At 44.8% G+C, this 20,550-nt stretch overlaps 5 non-coding genes across 5 annotated transcripts; all 5 read left to right on the top strand.

The window, feature by feature from the left end:
- Positions 1–5,041: 5,041 nt before the first annotated feature.
- trnal-uaa (transfer RNA leucine (anticodon UAA)) lies at positions 5,042–5,124 on the top strand. Its single transcript has one exon. It is a non-coding gene; the product is annotated as a tRNA-Leu (tRNA).
- Positions 5,125–7,433: 2,309 nt separating this feature from the next.
- trnal-uaa (transfer RNA leucine (anticodon UAA)) lies at positions 7,434–7,516 on the top strand. Its single transcript has one exon. It is a non-coding gene; the product is annotated as a tRNA-Leu (tRNA).
- A 2,309-nt stretch (positions 7,517–9,825) lies between these two features.
- On the top strand, positions 9,826–9,908 carry trnal-uaa (transfer RNA leucine (anticodon UAA)). The gene has a single exon. It is a non-coding gene; the product is annotated as a tRNA-Leu (tRNA).
- A 2,307-nt stretch (positions 9,909–12,215) lies between these two features.
- On the top strand, positions 12,216–12,301 carry trnal-uag (transfer RNA leucine (anticodon UAG)). The gene has a single exon. It is a non-coding gene; the product is annotated as a tRNA-Leu (tRNA).
- A 2,322-nt stretch (positions 12,302–14,623) lies between these two features.
- Positions 14,624–14,706, top strand: trnal-uaa (transfer RNA leucine (anticodon UAA)). Its single transcript has one exon. It is a non-coding gene; the product is annotated as a tRNA-Leu (tRNA).
- The last annotated feature ends 5,844 nt before the right edge of the window (positions 14,707–20,550 follow it).

A 20,550-nucleotide genomic window follows, 5' to 3' on the forward strand; every position in this document is an offset into this window, starting at 1 on the left:
GGCCACACCTGGAGTATTGTGTACAGTTTTGGTCTCCTAACCTGAGGAAGGACATTCTTGCTATTGAGGGAGTGCAGCGAAGGTTCACCAGACTGATTCCCGGGATGGCGGGACTGACCTATCAAGAAAGACTGGATCAACTGGGCTTGTATTCACTGGAGTTCAGAAGAATGAGAGGGGACCTCATAGAAACGTTTAAAATTCTGATGGGGTTAGACAGGTTAGATGCAGGAAGAATGTTCCCAATGTTGGGTAAGTCCAGAACCAGGGGACACAGTCTAAGGATAAGGGGGAAGCCATTTAGGACCGAGATGAGGAGGAATTTCTTCACCCAGAGAGTGGTGAACCTGTGGAATTCTCTACCACAGAAAGTTGTTGAGGCCAATTCACTAAATATATTCAAAAAGGAGTTAGATGAAGTCCTTACTACTAGGGAAATCAAGGGGTATGGTGAGAAAGCAGGAATGGGGTACTGAAGTTGCATGTTCAGCCATGAACTCATTGAATGGCGGTGCAGGCTAGAAGGGCCGAATGGCCTACTCCTGCACCTATTTTCTATGTTTCTATGTTTCTATGTTCTTGCTATTGAGGGAGTACAGCGAAGATTCACCAGCTTGATTCCCGGGATCGCAGGACTGACATATGAGGATAGACTGGATCAACTGGGCTGGTATCCACTGGAGTTTAGAAGAATGAGAGGCGCTCCCAAAGACATATATAAAATTCTGACGAGATTGGACAGGTTAGAGGCGGTTAGAATGTTCCCATTGCTGTGGAATTCGAGAACCAAGGGTGACAGTGTAAGATTAAGTGGTAAGGTATTTAGGACCGAAATGAGGAGACACCTCTTCACTCTGGCATTCTCTACCGCAGAAAGTTGTTGAGGCCAGATCGTTAGATATATTCAAAACGGAGTTAGATATGGCCCTTACGGCTAAAGGGATCAAGGGGTATGGAGAGAAAGCAGGAAAGGGGTACTGAGGTTGAATGATCAGCCATGATCTTATTGAATGATGGTGCAGGCTCGAAGGGCCGAATGGCCTACTCCTGCAACTAATTTATTTGTTTCTCTGTTTCTATGTTGATGCGTGTATATTTTTGGTTATTGTGCGTGTGTGTGTCTGTGTATGTCTGTCTGTATACATGTCTCTGTGTATGTGCAACTGTCTATGGAAATCATCACCATGAATTTGGTGCGTCCTGGAAATTTTAAAAAGCTTCGGGAAAATAATACGGTTGTGACCTTTGGTATCGGCTTTGTTTCAGTGGCTCCATTCTCGACTGAATCAGGAGGTTGTGTGTGTCAGTCGCACTCCTGAGACTTGAGCACGTCATCTTGGCTGACACTCAAATGCAGTGCTTGGGGAATTTTTGAAGCTGTTGACATTCGGATGAAATGTTAAATTGAAACTTCATCTGCACCCTCGGGTGGATGTGAAAGATCCCACAGCCTTCTCATGGTGTCCAGTTCTATTCACAGCTCGAATATTGCTTTGACAAAACCCATGCGCATCAATTCCTCGTGGGAAAGTGGTGAATATCCCCATCTGTCACACGGGAGACCACGGTTCAATTCCCTAACGGGGAGGCTGCATTTTACAAAAGGCAGAATTTTGCTTCTGTTTCTTGGTATAGATTCATATTAAAAAGTTCCAGAGCAATAGAGAGCAGCAAAAATACAGCCTCTTCCAGATTTTTAGCAAACGGTGACTTTTTCCACTATTCTGTGGCCGTCTGCTGCACAGAGATGGATGGTTGAGTTTTAACTGAGTAACATTTAAAAAGGCAGCGAGCCAGTAGTCGTGGCCCATTGGTTAAGGCCATAGACTAAAAATCCATTCGGGTTTCCACGCATAGATTTGAATCCTGCCGACTCCGTTTCTCAACATATTTCATTCTGTTTGACAATTTAACCAGGTCACTGCAAAACTGATTCTGAGATAGACGGAACAACGCCCCACACCTTTCAATGCCGCCGCTATTTTCTTTCTTTCATTAATCTGCAATATTCACGATACATACGGATAGAAAATCGCAAAATTCAGCCAAAGTTGCGACAGTGATTCAGCCTGTCTATCCCTCGAGATGTCGAAGGCATCTGTGCATGTCCGTTGGTGCTTGTAAATTTTTGTGTATGTGTCTCTGTGTCTGTCTATCTGTAAAAATGTCTATGTGTATGTGCAACTGTCTGTGGAAATCATCACCATGAATTTGGTATGTCCTGGAACTTAAAAAAAAGACTTGGGAAAGTAACATGGCTGTGAACTTTTGTCTCAGCTTTGGTTCAGTGGCAGCATTCTTGACTGAATCAGGAGTTTGTATGTTCAAGTCGCACTCCTGAGACTTGAGCATATCATCTTGGCTAACACTCAACTGCAGCATTTGGGGAATTTTGCATTGTTGAAACTGTTGACTTTCTGATGGAATGTTAAATTGAAGCTCCGTCTGCGCAGTCGGGTGGTTGTGAGAGGTCCCAGAGCATTACTCGAAAAAGAATAGGAGAGTTGCCCCCGTGTCAACATTCCGAAAAATGTTCGGGAATGCTCCCTGAAACCTGATGTGTTTGTGTGTGTCTGTGGAGGTGGAGTTGAAGCCCAGATTCTCACATAGACAGAATCCAATCGCTGACGGCACCAGGATGGCCGAGTGGTTAAGACTTAAGATCCAATGGGTTCATACCTGCGTGGGTACGAACCCCACTCCTGGTAATTACTTAATTAAACAGTGATTTCTCCCATTCTGCTCAGTGATAACAGATTTTCATCTGTTGCATTTGCATTTTTCTGTAGCTCGGTGACAATCTGAGCAGATAATGAAATGAAATTGTGAAATGTATCCGTATCGCTCAGACTCTGCCTCTCGCTCTGTCTTTAGAGAGCTGTATATGTATTTGTGTGTTTGAGTGTTTGTCTCTCTCAGTCTGCCTCTCTCTGATTCACTCTGTCTGTCCCTGTTTCTCTGTTTGTCTCTGTCTCTCAATCGGTCTCCTTCACACGGTATCCAGTTCTGTTCCAATGGGATTCTGTCATACTCTCTGTCTGACTATCTTGTTCTTTCCCATCATCTCTGTCTTTGCCTGTCTCTGCTCGTCCCTGTCTCTAACCTGATGAGTATTTCCATCATTTTCTGTTTTGGTCTCGATGTCTCTCTCTCTATTTTTATCTTTCTCTCTATCTGTCTCCCTCTTGTCTCTCTCCTTGTCCCTGTCTTTCTCTCACTCTTTCCCTCCCTCTCTTTATAAATCACACAAACACATCTCTGTATATGTATGTGTTTGAGTCTTTGCCTCACTCAGTCTGACCCTAACTCTCAGTCTCAAACTTTCTGTCTCTCTCTGTCTCTACCTCGCTGTCAGTTTCTCGCTGTTTTGCTGAATGTCTCTGTCTCTCAATGTGCCTGTCTCTTTCTCACGGTGTCCAGTTGTGTTCCAATGGGATTCTCTCAGTCTCTGTCTGACTGTCTCACTCTTTCCCATCATCTCTGTCTATCTATGTCTCTGCCTGCCTGTCCCTCTTTGCCTGTCGCTGGTAATTCCTGTCTCTACCCTGCTGAGAATTTCCAACATTTTCTTTTTATTTCTTTGTCTCTCTGTCTATCTGTCGCTCTCTCTCTCCATCTGTCTCTATCCTTGTCACTTTCTTTATGATTGTCTTTCTCTCACTCTTTCCCTCTTTCTCTTTATAGATCACACACACAGATCTCTTTAATGTATGTGTTTGAGAGTCTTTTTCTCACTCAGTCTGCCTCTCGTTTTCAGTCTCACACTTGCTGTCTCTCGTTGTCTCGATCTCGCTGTCTGTCTCTCCCTGTTTGTCGGTTTGTCTCTGTCTCGCAATGTGTCTGTCGACTTCTCATGGTGTTCAGTTCTATTCACAGCTCGAATATTGCTTTGACAAAACCCGTGCGCATCAATTCCTCGTGGGAAAGTGGTGAATATCCCCGCCTGTCACACGGGAGACCACGGTTCAATTCCCTAACGGGGAGGCTGCATTTTACAAAAGGCAGAATTTTGCTTCTGTTTCTTGGTATAGATTCATATTAAAAAGTTCCAGGGCAATATAGAGCAGCAGAAATAGAGCAGCAAAAATACAGCCTCTTCCAGATTTTTAACAAACGGTGACTTTTTCACTATTCTGTGGCCGTCTGCTGCACAGAGATGGAAGGTTGAGTTTTAAATGAGTAAAATTTAAAAAGGCAGCGAGCCAGTAGTCGTGGCCCATTGGTTAAGGCCATAGACTAAAAATCCATTCGGGTTTCCCCGCATAGATTTGAATCCTGCCGACTCCGTTTCTCAGCATATTTCATTCTGTTTGACAATTTAACCAGGTCCCTGCAAAACTGATTCTGAGATAGACGGAACAACCTCCCACACCTTTCAATGCTGCCGCTATTTTCATTCTTTCATTAATCTGCAATATTCACGATACATACGGATCGAAAATCGCAAAGATCAGCCAAAGTTGCGACAGTGATTCAGCCTGTCTATACCTCGAGATGTCTCAGGCATCTGTGCATGTCCGTTGGAGCGTGTAAATTTTTGTGTGTGCGTCTCTGTGTCTGTCTATCTGTAAAAATGTCTATGTGTATGTGCAACTGTCTGTGGAAATCATCACCATGAATTTGGTATGTCCCGAAACTTAAAAAAAAGACTTGGGAAAGTAATATGGCTGTGAACTTTTGTCTTAGCTTTGGTTCAGTGGCAGCATCCTTGACTGAATCAGGAGTTTGTGTGTACAAGTCGCACTCCTGAGACTTGAGCATACAACCTTTGCTAACACTCAACTGCAGCATTTGGGGAATTTTGCAGTGTTGAAACTATTGACTTTCGGATGAAATGTTAAATGGAAGCACCGGCTGCGCACTCGGGTGGTTGTGAGAGGTCCCAGAGCATTACTCGAAAAAGAATAGGAGAGTTTCCCCCGTGTCAATTTTCCCAAAAATGTTCGGAAATACTCCCTGAATCCCGATGTGTTTGTGTGTGTCTGTGGAGGTGGAGTTGAAGCCCAGATTCTCACATAGACAGAATCCAATCGCTGACAGCACCAGGATGGCCGAGTGGTTAAGGCGTTGGGCTTAAGATCCAATGGGTTTATACCTGCGTGGGTTCGAACCCCACTCCTGGTAATTACTTAATTAAACAGTGATTTCTCCCATTCTGCTCAGTGATAACTGATTTTCATCTGTTGCATTTGCATTTTTCTGTAGCTCAGTGACAATCTGAGCAGATAATTAAATGAAATTGCGAAATGTATCTGTATCGCTCAGTCTCTGCCTCTCGCTCTGTCTTCAGAGAGCTGTATATGTATTTGTGTGTTTGAGTCTTTGTCTCTCTCAGTCTGATTCACTCTGTCTGTCCCTGTTTCTCTGTTTGTCTCTGTCTCTCAATCTGTCTCCTTCACATGGTATCCAGTTCTGTTCCAATGGGATTCTGTCATACTCTCTGTCTGACTGTCTCGTTCTTTCCCATCATCTATGTCTTTGCCTGTCTCTGCTCGTCCCTGTCTCTAACCTGATGAGTATTTCCATCATTTTCTGTTTTTGTCTCGATGTCTCTCTCTCTCTATTTATCTTTCTCTCTATCTGTCTCCCTCTTTGTCTCTCTCCTTGTCCCTGTCTTTCTCTCACTCTTTCCCTCCCTCGCTTTATAAATCACACAAACACATCTCTGTATATGTATGTCTTTGAGCCTTTGCCTCACTCAGTCTGACCCTAACTCTCAGTCTCAAACTTTCTGTCTCTCTCTGTCTCTACCTCGCTGTCTGTTTCTCCCTGTTTTGCTGTTGTCTCTGTCTCTCAATGTGCCTGTCTCTTTCTCACGGTGTCCAGTTGTGTTCCAATGGGATTCTCTCAGTCTCTCTGTCTGACTGTCTCACTCTTTCCAATCATCTCTGTCTATCTATGTCTCTGCCTGCCTGTCTCTCTTTGCCTGTCGCTGATAGTTCCTGTCTCTAACCTGCTGAGAATTTCCAACATTTTCTTTTTATTTCTTTGTCTCTCTGTCTATCTGTCGCTCTCTCTCCATCTGTCTCTCTCCTTGTCACTTTCTTAATGATTGTCTTTCTCTCACTCTTTCCCTCTTTCTCTTTATAGATCACACACACAGGTCTCTTCAGATGTATGTGTTTGAGCGTCTTTTTCTCACTCAGTCTGCCTCTCGTTTTCAGTCTCACACTTGCTGTCTCTCGTTGTCTCGATCTCGCTGTCTGTCTCTCCCTGTTTGTCGGTTTGTCTCTGTCTCGCAATGTGTCTGTCGACTTCTCATGGTGTCCATTTCTATTCACAGCTCGAATATTGCTTTGACAAAACCCATGCGCATCAATTCCTCGTGGGAAAGTGGTGAATGTCCCCACCTGTCACTCGGGAGACCACGGTTCCATTCCCTAACGGGGAAGCTGCATTTTACAAAAGGCAGAATTTTGCTTCTGTTTCTTGGTATAGATTCATATTAAAAAGTTTCAGAGCAATACAGAGCAGCGAAAATACAGCCTCTTCCAGATTTTTAGCAAACGGTGACTTTTTCACTATTCTGTGGCCGTCTGCTGCACAGAGATGGAAGGTGGAGTTTTAACTGAGTAACATTTAAAAAGGCAGCGAGCCAGTAGTCGTGGCCCATTGGTTAAGGCCATAGACTAAAAATCCATTCGGGTTTCCCCTCATAGATTTGAATCCTGCCGACTCCGTTTCTCAGCATATTTCATTCTGTTTGACAATTTAACCATGTCCCTGCAAAACTGATTCTGAGATAGACGGAACAACGTCCCACACCTTTCAATGCCGCCGCTATTTTCTTTCTTTCATTAATCTGCAATATTCACGATACATACGGATCGAAACTCGCAAAGATCAGCCAAAGTTGCGACAGTGATTCAGCCTGTCTATACCTCGAGATGTCTCAGGCATCTGTGCATGTCCGTTGGAGCGTGTAAATTTTTGTGTGTGCGTCTCTGTGTCTGTCTATCTGTAAAAATGTCTATGTGTATGTGCAACTGTCTGTGGAAATCATCACCATGAATTTGGTGTGTCCCGGAACTTAAAAAAAAGACTTGGGAAAGTAATATGGCTGTGAACTTTTGTCTCAGCTTTGGTTCAGTGGCAGTATTCTTGACTGAATCAGGAGTTTGTGTGTTCAAGTCGCAATCCTGAGACTTGAGCAGAAATCTTGGTTAACACTCAACTGCAGCATTTGGGAAATTTTGCATTGTTGAAACTGTTGACTTTCGGATGAAATGTTAAATTGAAGCTCCGTCTGCGCACTCGGGTGGTTGTGAGAGGTCCCAGAGCATTACTCGAAAAAGAATAGGAGAGTTTCCCCCGTGTCAATTTTCCCAAAAATGTTCGGAAATACTCCCTGAAACCCGATGTGTTTGTGTGTGTCTGTGGAGGTGGAGTTGAAGCCCAGATTCACACATAGACAGAATCCAATCGCTGACAGCACCAGGATGGCCGAGTGGATAAGGCGTTGGGCTTAAGATCCAATGGGTTTATACCTGCGTGGGTTCGAACCCCACTCCTGGTAATTACTTAATTAAACAGTGATTTCTCCCATTCTGCTCAGTGATAACTGATTTTCATCTGTTGCATTTGCATTTTTCTGTAGCTCGGTGACAATCTGAGCAGATAATTAAATGAAATTGCGAAATGTATCTGTATCGCTCAGTCTCTGCCTCTCGCTCTGTCTTCAGAGAGCTGTATATGTATTTGTGTGTTTGAGTCTTTGTCTCTCTCAGTCTGATTCACTCTGTCTGTCCCTGTTTCTCTGTTTGTCTCTGTCTCTCAATCTGTCTCCTTCACATGGTATCCAGTTCTGTTCCAATGGGATTCTGTCATACTCTCTGTCTGACTGTCTCGTTCTTTCCCATCATCTATGTCTTTGCCTGTCTCTGCTCGTCCCTGTCTCTAACCTGATGAGTATTTCCATCATTTTCTGTTTTTGTCTCGATGTCTCTCTCTCTCTATTTATCTTTCTCTCTATCTGTCTCCCTCTTTGTCTCTCTCCTTGTCCCTGTCTTTCTCTCACTCTTTCCCTCCCTCGCTTTATAAATCACACAAACACATCTCTGTATATGTATGTCTTTGAGCCTTTGCCTCACTCAGTCTGACCCTAACTCTCAGTCTCAAACTTTCTGTCTCTCTCTGTCTCTACCTCGCTGTCTGTTTCTCCCTGTTTTGCTGTTGTCTCTGTCTCTCAATGTGCCTGTCTCTTTCTCACGGTGTCCAGTTGTGTTCCAATGGGATTCTCTCAGTCTCTCTGTCTGACTGTCTCACTCTTTCCAATCATCTCTGTCTATCTATGTCTCTGCCTGCCTGTCTCTCTTTGCCTGTCGCTGATAGTTCCTGTCTCTAACCTGCTGAGAATTTCCAACATTTTCTTTTTATTTCTTTGTCTCTCTGTCTATCTGTCGCTCTCTCTCCATCTGTCTCTCTCCTTGTCACTTTCTTAATGATTGTCTTTCTCTCACTCTTTCCCTCTTTCTCTTTATAGATCACACACACAGGTCTCTTCAGATGTATGTGTTTGAGCGTCTTTTTCTCACTCAGTCTGCCTCTCGTTTTCAGTCTCACACTTGCTGTCTCTCGTTGTCTCGATCTCGCTGTCTGTCTCTCCCTGTTTGTCGGTTTGTCTCTGTCTCGCAATGTGTCTGTCGACTTCTCATGGTGTCCATTTCTATTCACAGCTCGAATATTGCTTTGACAAAACCCATGCGCATCAATTCCTCGTGGGAAAGTGGTGAATGTCCCCACCTGTCACTCGGGAGACCACGGTTCCATTCCCTAACGGGGAAGCTGCATTTTACAAAAGGCAGAATTTTGCTTCTGTTTCTTGGTATAGATTCATATTAAAAAGTTTCAGAGCAATACAGAGCAGCGAAAATACAGCCTCTTCCAGATTTTTAGCAAACGGTGACTTTTTCACTATTCTGTGGCCGTCTGCTGCACAGAGATGGAAGGTGGAGTTTTAACTGAGTAACATTTAAAAAGGCAGCGAGCCAGTAGTCGTGGCCCATTGGTTAAGGCCATAGACTAAAAATCCATTCGGGTTTCCCCTCATAGATTTGAATCCTGCCGACTCCGTTTCTCAGCATATTTCATTCTGTTTGACAATTTAACCATGTCCCTGCAAAACTGATTCTGAGATAGACGGAACAACGTCCCACACCTTTCAATGCCGCCGCTATTTTCTTTCTTTCATTAATCTGCAATATTCACGATACATACGGATCGAAACTCGCAAAGATCAGCCAAAGTTGCGACAGTGATTCAGCCTGTCTATACCTCGAGATGTCTCAGGCATCTGTGCATGTCCGTTGGAGCGTGTAAATTTTTGTGTGTGCGTCTCTGTGTCTGTCTATCTGTAAAAATGTCTATGTGTATGTGCAACTGTCTGTGGAAATCATCACCATGAATTTGGTGTGTCCCGGAACTTAAAAAAAAGACTTGGGAAAGTAATATGGCTGTGAACTTTTGTCTCAGCTTTGGTTCAGTGGCAGTATTCTTGACTGAATCAGGAGTTTGTGTGTTCAAGTCGCAATCCTGAGACTTGAGCAGAAATCTTGGTTAACACTCAACTGCAGCATTTGGGAAATTTTGCATTGTTGAAACTGTTGACTTTCGGATGAAATGTTAAATTGAAGCTCCGTCTGCGCACTCGGGTGGTTGTGAGAGGTCCCAGAGCATTACTCGAAAAAGAATAGGAGAGTTTCCCCCGTGTCAATTTTCCCAAAAATGTTCGGAAATACTCCCTGAAACCCGATGTGTTTGTGTGTGTCTGTGGAGGTGGAGTTGAAGCCCAGATTCACACATAGACAGAATCCAATCGCTGACAGCACCAGGATGGCCGAGTGGATAAGGCGTTGGGCTTAAGATCCAATGGGTTTATACCTGCGTGGGTTCGAACCCCACTCCTGGTAATTACTTAATTAAACAGTGATTTCTCCCATTCTGCTCAGTGATAACTGATTTTCATCTGTTGCATTTGCATTTTTCTGTAGCTCGGTGACAATCTGAGCAGATAATTAAATGAAATTGCGAAATGTATCTGTATCGCTCAGTCTCTGCCTCTCGCTCTGTCTTCAGAGAGCTGTATATGTATTTGTGTGTTTGAGTCTTTGTCTCTCTCAGTCTGATTCACTCTGTCTGTCCCTGTTTCTCTGTTTGTCTCTGTCTCTCAATCTGTCTCCTTCACACGGTATCCAGTTCTGTTCCAATGGGATTCTGTCATACTCTCTGTCTGACTGTCTCGTTCTTTCCCATCATCTATGTCTTTGCCTGTCTCTGCTCGTCCCTGTCTCTAACCTGATGAGTATTTCCATCATTTTCTGTTTTTGTCTCGATGTCTCTCTCTCTCTATTTATCTTTCTCTCTATCTGTCTCCCTCTTTGTCTCTCTGCTTGTCCCTGTCTTTCTCTCACTCTTTCCCTCTTTCTCTTTATAAATCACACAAACACATCTCTGTATATGTATGTGTTTGAGCCTTTGCCTCACTCAGTCTGACCCTAACTCTCAGTCTCAAACTTTCTGTCTCTCTCTGTCTCTACCTCGCTGTCTGTTTCTCCCTGTTTTGCTGTTGTCTCTGTCTCTCAATGTGCCTGTCTCTTTCTCACGGTGTCCAGTTGAGTTCCAATGGGATTCTCTCAGTCTCTCTGTCTGACTGTCTCACTCTTTCCAATCATCTCTGTCTATCTATGTCTCTGCCTGCCTGTCTCTCTTTGCCTGTCGCTGGTAGTTCCTGTGTCTAACCTGCTGAGAATTTCCAACATTTTCTTTTTATTTCTTTGTCTCTCTGTCTATCTGTCGCTCTCTCTCCATCTGTCTCTCTCCTTGTCACTTTCTTTATGATTGTCTTTCTCTCACTCTTTCCCTCTTTCTCTTTATAGATCACACACACAGGTCTCTTCAGATGTATGTGTTTGAGCGTCTTTTTCTCACTCAGTCTGCCTCTCGTTTTCAGTCTCACACTTGCTGTCTCTCGTTGTCTCGATCTCGCTGTCTGTCTCTCCCTGTTTGTCGGTTTGTCTCTGTCTCGCAATGTGTCTGTCGACTTCTCATGGTGTCCATTTCTATTCACAGCTCGAATATTGCTTTGACAAAACCCATGCGCATCAATTCCTCGTGGGAAAGTGGTGAATGTCCCCACCTGTCACTCGGGAGACCACGGTTCCATTCCCTAACGGGGAAGCTGCATTTTACAAAAGGCAGAATTTTGCTTCTGTTTCTTGGTATAGATTCATATTAAAAAGTTTCAGAGCAATACAGAGCAGCGAAAATACAGCCTCTTCCAGATTTTTAGCAAACGGTGACTTTTTCACTATTCTGTGGCCGTCTGCTGCACAGAGATGGAAGGTGGAGTTTTAACTGAGTAACATTTAAAAAGGCAGCGAGCCAGTAGTCGTGGCCCATTGGTTAAGGCCATAGACTAAAAATCCATTCGGGTTTCCCCGCATAGATTTGAATCCTGCCGACTCCGTTTCTCAGCATATTTCATTCTGTTTGACAATTTAACCAGGTCCCTGCAAAACTGATTCTGAGATAGACGGAACAACGTCCCACACCTTTCAATGCCGCCGCTATTTTCTTTCTTTCATTAATCTGCAATATTCACGATACATACGGATCGAAAATCGCAAAGATCAGCCAAAGTTGCGACAGTGATTCAGCCTGTCTATATCTCGCGATGTCTCAGGCATCTGTGCATGTCCGTTGGAGCGTGTAAATTTTTGTGTGTGCGTCTCTGTGTCTGTCTATCTGTAAAAATGTCTATGTGTATGTGCAACTGTCTGTGGAAATCATCACCATGAATTTGGTGTGTCCCGGAACTTAAAAAAAAGACTTGGGAAAGTAATATGGCTGTGAACTTTTGTCTCAGCTTTGGTTCAGTGGCAGTATTCTTGACTGAATCAGGAGTTTGTGTGTTCAAGTCGCACTCCTGAGACTTGAGCAGAAATCTTGGCTAACACTCAACTGCACCATTTGGGGAATTTTGCATTGTTGAAACTGTTGACTTTCGGATGAAATGTTAAATTGAAGCTCCGTCTGCGCACTCGGGTGGTTGTGAGAGGTCCCAGAGCATTACTCGAAAAAGAATAGGAGAGTTTCCCCCGTGTCAATTTTCCCAAAAATGTTCGGATATACTCCCGGAAACCCGATGTGTTTGTGTGTGTCTGTGGAGGTGGAGTTGAAGCCCAGATTCTCACATAGACAGAATCCAATCGCTGACGGCATCAGGATGGCTGAGTGGTTAAGGCGTTGAGCTTAGGATCCAATGGGTTTATACCCGCGTAGGGTTCGAACCCCACTCCTTGTAATTGCTTAATTAAACAGTGATTTCTCCTATTCTGCTCAGTGATAACTGATTTTCATCTGTTGCATTTGCATTTTTCTGTAGCTCGGTGACAATCTGAGCAGATAATTAAATGAAATTGCGAAATGTATCTGTATCGCTCAGTCTCTGCCTCTCGCTCTGTCTTTAGAGAGCTGCATATGTATTTGTGTGTTTGAGTCTTTGTCTCGCTCAGTCTGCCTCTCTCTGATTCACTCTGTCTGTCCCTGTTTCTCTGTTTGTCTCTGTCTCTCAATCTGTCTCCTTCACACGGTATCCAGTTCTGTTCCAATGGGATTCTGTCATACTCTCTTTCTGACTGGCTCGTTCCTTCCCATCATCTATGCCTTTGCCTGTCTCTGCTCGTCCCTGTCTCTAAACTGATGAGTATTTCCATCATTTTCTGTTTTTGTCTCGATGTCTCTCTCTCTCTATTTATCTTTCTCTCTATCTGTCTCCCTCTTTGTCTCTCTCCTTATCCCTGTCTTTGTCTCACTCTTTCCCTCCCTCTCTTTATAAATCACACAAACACATCTCTGTATATGTATGTGTTTGAGTCTTTGCCTCACTCAGTCTGACCCTAACTCTCAGTCTCAAACTTTCTGTATCTCTCTGTCTCTACCTCGCTGTCTGTTTCTCCCTGTTTTGCTGTGTGTCTGTGTCTCTCAATGTGCCTGTCTCTTTCTCACGGTGTCCAGTTGTGTTCCAATGGGATTCTCTCAATCTCTCTGTCTGACTATCTCACTCTTTCCCATCATCTCTGTCTATCTATGTCTCTGCCTGCCTGTCTCTCTTTGCCTGTCGCTGGTAGTTCCTGTCTCTAACCTGCTGAGAATTTCCAACATTTTCTTTTTATTTCTTTGTCTCTCTGTCTATATGTCGCTCTCTCTCCATCTGTCTCTCTCCTTGTCACTGTCTTTATGATTGTCTTTCTCTCACTCTTTCCCTCTTTCTCTTTATAGATCACACACACAGATCTCTTTAGATGTATGTGTTTGAGAGTCTTTTTCTCACTCAGTCTGCCTCTCGTTTTCAGACTCACACGTGCTGTCTCTCGTTGTCTCGATCTCGCTGTCTGTCTCTCCCGGTTTGTCGGTTTGTCTCTGTATCGCAATGTGTCTGTCGACTTCTCATGGTGTCCAGTTCTATTCACAGCTCGAATATTGCTTTGACAAAACCCATGCGCATCAATTCCTCGTGGGAAAGTGGTGAATGTCCCCACCTGCCACACGGGAGACCACGGTTCAATTCCCTAAAGGGGAGGCTGCATTTTACAAAAGGCAGAATTTTGCTTCTGGTTCTTGGTATAGATTCATATTAAAAAGTTCCAGGGCAATACAGAGCAGCAAAAATACAGCCTCTTCCAGATTTCGAGCAAACGGTGCCTGTTTCACGCCTCTGTGGTCGTCTGCTGCACAGAGATGGATGGTTGAGTTTTAACTGAGTAACATTTAAAGAGGCAGCGAGCCAGTCGTCGTGGCCCAGAGGTTAAGGCAATAGACTAAAAATCCATTCGGGTTTCCCCGCATAGATTTGAATCCTGCCGACTCCGTTTTTCAGCATATTATATTCTGTTTGACAATTTAACCAGGTCCCTGCAAAACTGATTCTGAGATAGACGGAACAACGTCCCACACCTTTCAATGCCGCCGCTATTTCCTTTCTTTCATTAATCTGCAGTATTCACGATACATACGGATAGAAAATCGCAAAAATCAGCCAAAGTTGCGAAAGTGATTCAGCCTGTCTATCCCTCGAGATGTCTAAGGCATCTGTGCATGTCCGTTGGTGCGTGTAAATTTGTGTGTGTGTGTGTGTCTGTGTCTGTCTATCTGTAGAAATGTCTATGTGTATGTGCAACTGTCTGTGGAAATCATCACCATGAATTTGGTATGTCCTGGATCTTAAAAAAAAGAATTGGGGAAAGTAATATGGCTGTGAACTTTTGTCTCAGCTTTGGTTCAGTGGCAGCATTCTTGACTGAATCAGGAGTTTGTGTGTTCAAGTCGCACTCCTGAGACTTGAGCATATAATCTTGGCTAACACTCAACTGCAGCACTTGGGGAATTTTGCATTGTTGAAACTGTTCACTTTCGGATGAAATGTTAAATTGAAGCTCCGTCTGCACTCGGGTGGTTGTGAGAGGTCCCAGAGCATTACTCGAAAAAGAATAGGAGAGTTGCCCCCGTGTCAATATTCAGAAAAATCTTCGGAAATGCTCCCTGAAGCCCGATGTGTTTGTGTGTGTCTGTGGTGGTGGAGTTGAAGCCCAGATTCTCACATAGACAGAATCCAATCGCTGACGGCACCAGGATGGCCGAGTGGTTAAGGCGTTGGGCTTAAGATCCAATGGGTTTATACCTGCGCGGGTTCGAACCCCACTCCTGGTATTTACTTAATTAAATAGAGATTTCTCCCATCCTGATCAGTGATAAATGATTTTCATCTGTGGCATTTGCATTTTTCTGTAGCTTGGTGACAATCTGAGCAGATAATGAAATGAAATTGTGAAATGTATCTGTATCGGTCAGTCTCTGCCTCTCGCTCTCTCTTTCGAGAGCTGAATATGTATTTGTGTCTTTGAGTCTTTGTCTCGCTCAGTCTGCCTCTCTCTGATTCACTCTGTCTGTCCCTGTTTCTCTGTTTGTCTCTGTCTCTCAATCTGTCTCCTTCACACGGTACCCAGTTCTGTTCCAATGGGATTCTGTCATACTCTCTGTCTGACACTCTCGTTCTTTCCCGTCATCTATGTCTGTCCATGTCTTTGCCTGTCTCTGCTCGTTCCTGTCTCTAACCTTATGAATATTTCCATCATTTTCTGTTTTTGTCTCGATGTCTCTCTCTCTATTTATCTTTCTCTCTATCTGTCTCCCTCTTTGTCTCTCTGCTTGTCCCTGTCTTTCTCTCACTCTTTCCCTCTTTCTCTTTATAAATCACACAAACACATCTCTGTATATGTATGTGTTTGAGTATTTGCCTCACTCAGTCTGACTCTCCCTCTCAGCCTCAAACTTTCTGTCTCTCTCTGTCTCTACCTCGCTGTCTGTTTCTCCCTGTTTCGCTGTTTGTCTCTGTCTCTCAATGTGCCTGTCTCTTTCTCACGGTGTCCAGTTGTGTTCCAATGGGATTCTCTCAGTCTCTCTGTCTGACTGTCTCACTCTTTCCCATCATCTCTGTCTATCCATGTCTCTGCCTGCCTGTCTCTCTTTGCCTGTCGCTGGTAGTTCCTGTCTCTAACCTGCTTAGAATTTCCAACATTTTATTTTTATATCTTTGTCTCTCTGTCTATCTGTCGCTCTCTCTCCATCTGTCTCTCTCCTTGTCACTGTCTTTATCATTGTCTTTCTCTCACTCTTTCCCTCTTTCTCTTTATAGATCACACACACAGATCTCTTTAGATGTATGTGTTTGAGAGTCATTTTCTCATTCAGTCTGCCTCTCGTTATCAGTCTCACACTTGCTGTCTCAGGTTGTCTCGATCTCGCTGTCGATCTCTTCCAGTTTGTCGGTTTGTCTCTGTCTCTCAATCTATCTATCGACTTCTCATGATGTCCAGTTCTATTCACAGCTCGAATATTGCTTTGACAAAACCCATGCGCATCAATTCCTCGTGGGAAAGTGGTGAATATTCCCACCTGTCACACGGGAGACCACGGTTCAATTTCCTAACGGGGAGGCTGCATTTTACAAAAGGCAGAATTTTGCTTCTGTTTCTTGGTGTAGATTCATGTTAAAAATTTCCAGAGCAATATAGAGCAGCAAGAATACAGCCTCTTCCAGATTTTTAGCAAACGATGACTTTTTCACGATTCTGTGGCCGTCTGCTGCACAGAGATGGATGGTTGAGTCTTAACTGAGTAACATTTAAAAAGACAGCGAGCCATTAGTCGTGGCCCAGTTGTTAAGGCCATTGATTAAAAATCCATTCGGGTTTCCCCACATAGATTTGAATCCTGCCGACTCCGTTTCTCAGCATATTTCATTCTATTTGACAATTTAACCAGGTCCCTGCAAAACTGATTCTGAGATAGACGGAACAACGTCCCACACCTTTCAATGCCGCCGCTGTTTTCTTTCTTTCATTAATCTGCAATATTCACGATACATACGGATAGTAAATCACAAAAATCAGCCAAATTTGCGACAGTGATTCAGTCTGTCTGTCCCTCGAGATGTCTCAGGCATCTGTGCATGTCCGTTGGTGCGTGTAAATTTGTGTGTGTGTGTATCTGTGTCTGTCTATCTGTAAAAATGTCTATGTGTATGTGCAACTGTCTGTGGAAATCATCACCATGAATTTGGTATGTCCTGGAACTTAAAAAAAAGACTTGGGGAAAGTAATATGTCTGTGAACCTTTGTCTCAGCTTTGGTTCAGTGGCAGCTTTCTTGACTGAATCAGGAGGAATCATTTTTTATGCAGCGTGTTGTTGTGATCTGGAATGCAATGCTTGAAAGGGTGGTGGAGGCAGATTCAATAGTAACTTTCTAAAGGGAATTCGATAAGTACTCTAAGGTGGAAATAGCACGGTTCCGAGAGGAGAACAGTGGATAGCTCTGTCAAAGAGCCTGCACAGGCACGATGGGCCGAATGGTTTACTTCTGTGCTGTATCATTCACTGCTTGGCCCTTGGCCTCCTACTTCAGATTGGAGCAACCCCTTGGTCATTTTACTGGAGCCGGTCAACCAGTGGCTCATTTGCTCCTCCACGATGTTTCCGTGTAACTCCTAATCCCATCTTCAAACCGGGAGCCAAAATCCAAATTTAACCCGACCGTTCATCATCCCTTGTGGCACAGTCCACATTCACCACCTCTGAAATGATTCACAACATTTAACGTGTCTTTTACAATCTTCTTCTTGTTGCATGTCCGATTCTGAATGGTTGGCTCCCATTAAAAACTCCGTCACCACCTATCCCGCAGGCTATAAGCTCATCCCCGACTGTCCCTTAGTGGCTCCCATTAAACGCTCCCTCAACACGTTTCACGCAGGTTCTCGACAGACCCCGGCTCTCACTGAGTGGCTCCCATTAAACGCTCCCTCACCAACTATGCCGCAGGTTATAAGCTCACCCCCGGCTGTCACTGAATAACTCACATTAAAGGCTCCCTCACCACCTATCCAATGAGTTATAGACTCACCCCCAGCTCTCACTGAGTGGCTCACACTAAACGCTCCCTCACTACCTATCCCACAAGTTATGGACTAACACCCGGCGCTCACTGACTGGCTCACACTAAACGCTCCCTCACTACCTATCCCACAAGTTATGGACTCACCCCCGGCTCTCATTGAGTGGCTCCCATTAAACACTCCCTCACCACCTATCCCACAGGTTATGGACTCACCCACGGCTCTCACGGAGTGGCTCACACAATACTCTCCATCACCTTCTATCCCACAGGTTATGGACTCACCCCCAGCTCTCATTAAGTGGCTCTCATTAAACACTCCCTCACCACCTATCCCGCAGTTTATAGGCTCACCCCCGGCTCTCAACGAGTAGCTTACACTATACGCTCCCTCACCACCTATCCCGCAGTTTATAGGCTCATCCCCGGCTCTCAAGGAGTGCTTACACTATACGCTCCCTGACCACCTATGCCACAAGTTATAGACTGACCCCCGGTTCTCACTTGGTGGTTCCCATTAAACACTCCCTCACCACCTATCCCGTAGGTTATAGACTCATCCCCGGCTGTCACTGAGTAGCTCCCATTAAACGCTCCCTCACCACCTAACCCACAGGTTATGGACACACCCCCGGCTGTCACTGAGTGGCTCATGTTAAACGCTCCCTGAACACGTATCACGCATATTATAGACTGACCACGGCTCTCACTGAGTGGCTCCCATTTAACGCACCCTCACCAAGTATTCATCAGGTTATAAACTCACCCCCGGCGGTCACTGAATGGCTCCCATTAAACGTGCCCTCACCACCTATCCAATGGGTTATAGACTCATCCCCAGCTCTCACTGACTGGCTGAGACTAAACGCTCCCTCACCACCTATCCCGCTGTTTATAGACTCACCTCAGCTCTCATGGAGTGGCTCACACTATATGCTCATTCACCACCTATCCCACAGTTTATAGGCTCACCCCCGGCTCTCACTGAGTGGTTCCCATTAAACGCTCCCTCACCACCTGTCCAATGGGTTATAGACTCACCACCAGCTCTCACTGAGTGGCTCACACTAAATGCTCCCTCACCACTTGTCCCGCATTTTATGGACTCACCCCCGGCACTCATTGAGTGAATCCCATTAAACGCTCCCTCACCACCTATCCCGCAGTTTATAGACTCACCTCGGCTCTCATGGAGTGGCTCACACTATACGCTCCCTCACCAGCTATCCCACAGTTTATAGGCTCACCACCGGCTCTCACTGAGTGCTTCACATTAAATGCACCCTCACCACCAATCCCACAGATTATGTACTCGCACCCGGCGCTCACTGACTGGCTCCCATTAAACGCTCCCTCACCACCTATCCCACAGGTTATGGACTCACCCCCGGCTCTCACTGAGTGGCTCCGATTAAACACTCTCTCACCACTTATCGCGCAATTTATAGACTCACCCCCAGCTCTCAAGAAGTGGCTCACACTATACGCTCCCTCACCTTCTATCTCACAGGTTATGGACTCACCTCTGGCTCTCACTGAGTGGCTCCCATACAACGCTCCCTCACCACTTATCCTACAGTTTATAGGCTCAACCCAGCTGTCACTGACAGGTTCTCTGCAGTGACGCCATTACAGTGATACTGGATACCATGACACTGTCTAATGGCCAAGGAACAACTGGACCGAGTGCTGGGAGTTGTGCCCTGGCCATCATTTGTCCCTCAACCAATATCACAAAGGTGCAGTTTTCTGGTCAATGATCTCATTGCCTTTTTTCACCGCCCATTAGCAGAACGGCTGCTCCATTAACCAGATAGCAACAATCGTAATTTGGAGTCATTCCACATGGGAATTTTACGATTCTCCTGAGGTGTAAATAGCAGTCGATCGCACTCTTTCTACCATCAATTTTCAAGGTGACATTATGTTTAGCTTGTCCTATTTAATGTTGGGATAAATTATTCATTAACTATTAGTTTATGTCTGTTCTTTACTATAGTCAGTTTCGCTCTCCTTCTCTTTTTGTGCCGAGTTCAGGCGATTATAGCTTCAAGTCTATCGAGCAAAACGCTTTCCCTGCGATTCCATATTGTAAAGCTCTGCTGATCTGGCAAATTGATTGGTTTCCATCAACTGATCAGGTAATGAACTCAGAAACCATGTCCAGTCAAACTAAGACTTTGAATGGCTATGGAGGCTGGGTCACTGAAGATAATTAAGGCGGAGATAAACAGATTTTTGAGCGATAAGTGAAAGAAGGTTTCGGGGGGGTGGGCAAGGAAGTGGAGCTGATCCATGATCAAATCAGCCATGATCTTATTAAATGGCGGAGCAGGCCCGGGGGAGGGGGGTGCGGTGTGAGGCAAATGGCCTACTCCTGCTCCTATTTCATATGTGCTTATGTTCTTATGATAGTCGTCTGATGTGTAATTTCCATTTTGCTCCTTTTTGCAGCGAACATCGCGGCGATTGTGATCCTGTCTCGAGGAAGGTGCGGTCTCTCCACGTGTATCACTCGGTACCTGGTGTTCATGGCGGTGACCGATCTCCTGGTCATTATCACCGCTGTGATATTGAATAGAATTGGTGGTATCTATTTCCGGAATAGCATTCTGTCCACCACACCAGCGTGCAGCATCAGCACTGTGCTCATTTATTCATCAAGAGACAGTTCTGTCTTGTTAACGGTCGCGTTCACCTTTGATCGATTTGTGGCCATTTGTTGCCAGAAGCTGAAAACAAAATACTGCACCGAGACAACGGCGGCTGTGGTGATAGGAGCGGTCTGTGCCCTGAGATGTTTAAAAAAACATCCCTTTCTACTTCACGTATGAACCATTATTTACTATTAATAAGGTGGCCTGGTACTGCAACATAAAACTTACTTTTTATGTTTCACCCGCTTGGACAGCGTTTGCTGGCTGGACCGTATTCTAACCCCGTGTGCACCGTTCCTCCTGATGTTACTGCTCAATGCTGTGACCGTCAGATACATTCTAGGGGCAAGTAGCGCCCGCAGGAGACTCCGGGCCCAAAACAATGGAGAGAGTCAGAGTGATCCAGAGATGGAGAGCCGGCGAAAGTCCATAATTTTACTCTT

Source organism: Pristiophorus japonicus, chromosome 23, assembly GCF_044704955.1.
Source record: "Pristiophorus japonicus isolate sPriJap1 chromosome 23, sPriJap1.hap1, whole genome shotgun sequence".
NCBI lineage: Eukaryota > Metazoa > Chordata > Chondrichthyes > Pristiophoridae > Pristiophorus > Pristiophorus japonicus.